Source organism: Triticum dicoccoides, chromosome 3B, assembly GCF_002162155.2.
Source record: "Triticum dicoccoides isolate Atlit2015 ecotype Zavitan chromosome 3B, WEW_v2.0, whole genome shotgun sequence".
NCBI classification, from domain to species: Eukaryota; Viridiplantae; Streptophyta; class Magnoliopsida; order Poales; family Poaceae; genus Triticum; species Triticum dicoccoides.
Window position 1 is genome coordinate 315,844,053 of NC_041385.1, and position 2,007 is coordinate 315,846,059.

The window sequence follows — 2,007 nt, forward strand, 5'->3', positions numbered from 1 at the left end:
AGACGCAGCCGCTGCCGCCGCCGCCTCCAGGAGCCACTGTCGCCGCCTCCCGCCACCACCGCCGTAGCCCCGCCACCCAATGCCGTCCCGCCGCCGCACCGGAGCCCCGCCGGAGCCAAGACGAGGTAGCCGCCCCGTCGCCCCGGTTTTTCTAAAGAAATCGATCCATTTTTTTAGAAAAACCTAGTTTTCGTTTTTTAAATAGATCGGTTTTATTTTTTTTCTGGTTTACTTATTTAGCGAGCGTTCGCCCGTTCGTTCATTTTAAAGGACAAATTCGTCGTTTAGTTCCAGTTAACGAACGTTCGTTTGTTAATCTGTTCGTCAGTTTTTCTTTTTCTCGGATTTTTCCGCGGTTATTTCTGATCGCGATTTCTGATCCGATTTTTGTTCTAGTATAACTTTTCGCTCATTTATCGGAATCAGACGATTCAAGCGCCTAGAGTTTCATCTCGAAACCCTGTTTCCGTGTAACCTACTCAAACAAGATTTTGCTTTTGTAAAATTTGAATTAATCCAGATTAGTAAACGAAGCTTGTTTCTTTTGTCGTTTGACTTTCGTTGCTTCGTTTAATTTGATTCTTTTTGCAAACCGGAGTTCTTAAGTTGAACTTTTTGGTTAGATCTCTTATTTGAGTTTTACCCATGCATTAGATGAGTACTTATTGTATTCTTGTTTGTTTGCAATAGAGTACCCGGAGTGCGACGCTTGCTACTTTGAATCTCTAGGTTTCACGGATCATCAGCAAGGCAAGTAACACTTTGATCATACCTCTTTACTACCCAGTTTTATTGCATTAGATCAATCCTCAAACAATTGCATGATTAGGATCTGATTAATATGTGGGTTTTGGGAAGTAGATGAGGTAGTACCTATTACCTGTTTTATTTTCAAACCCTTGGGAGTTACTTCTACGTTTGCTTATTATGCCATGCTATGCTAGTAGACGTGCATTGGGTGAGTGTATCCATGACAGATGTGAGATTGTTAAATTAATGGTGCATTTAAGGTGGCAAATTAAACACACATCTGGGTGGATTGAGGCACCTGGGTATTCCAGCGATTGCCTGTTTTTCTTTATGGACCGCCACCCAGGTTCAAAGGGATCATGAGATTATTCATGTTGGAAACTTGCGCGTGCAGGTACAAGCTACTGTGGGCTCTAGGATAGTTAACTAAGTCGTGCGAACTCTTACGGTGGTAGACTAGCAAGTCTAGGGGATGTAGGTTGGTACTGTCTACCCGATCGTAAGGTGCTAGCGCTTCTGAAAGACTATGTCTCGGTCATCTGTTTCTCAAACATCATGCAGTGCGAGAATCCCAACGGAGGAGATCGAGTCTTGTGGGGAAAAGTGCGCAAACCTCTGCAAAGTGCATAAACTAATCATGGTTAGCCATGTCCCCGGTTATGGATATCTTGAGTATCTAGTACCTAGATTATCATGTGAATCTCATCATGTTACTTTAATCAATTTTGTTGGGTTTAATGATGATGCTTAATTGGGATTGAGAGGATGTCTATCTTCTCAATGTTTAACAACCACCATGATATTTAAATAAAAATTATTCCTTTGTAGTATGGAAAAATTGGCTTTACGCAAACTGTAACCATAGAGCTTTCCACCAGCCATATATGCATGTAGTATAGCATTATTCTTTCACTACTCTCTATGTGTTACATTGCCAGCATATTCCATGTGCTGACCCGTTTTCGGGCTGCAACATTCATGTTGCAGACTTTTCAGACGAGGAGTAAGGTGCCTTTAGGTCGTGGTTCTATACTCAATGAAGCCGTTGGAGTTGATGGACTCACTTATCTTCCAAGCCTTCCGCTGTTATCGTTATTAGATGGCCTTAAGCCATATTTATTGTATTAAGTTCTCTTTTGAGACATTCGATGTAATAAGTGTGTGATTGCTACTCTGTTATAAATCCTTCAAGTACTGTGCGTGTCAGCATTACTGATCCAGGGATGACACTAAAGCACAGAGATCAGACTGTTTGAG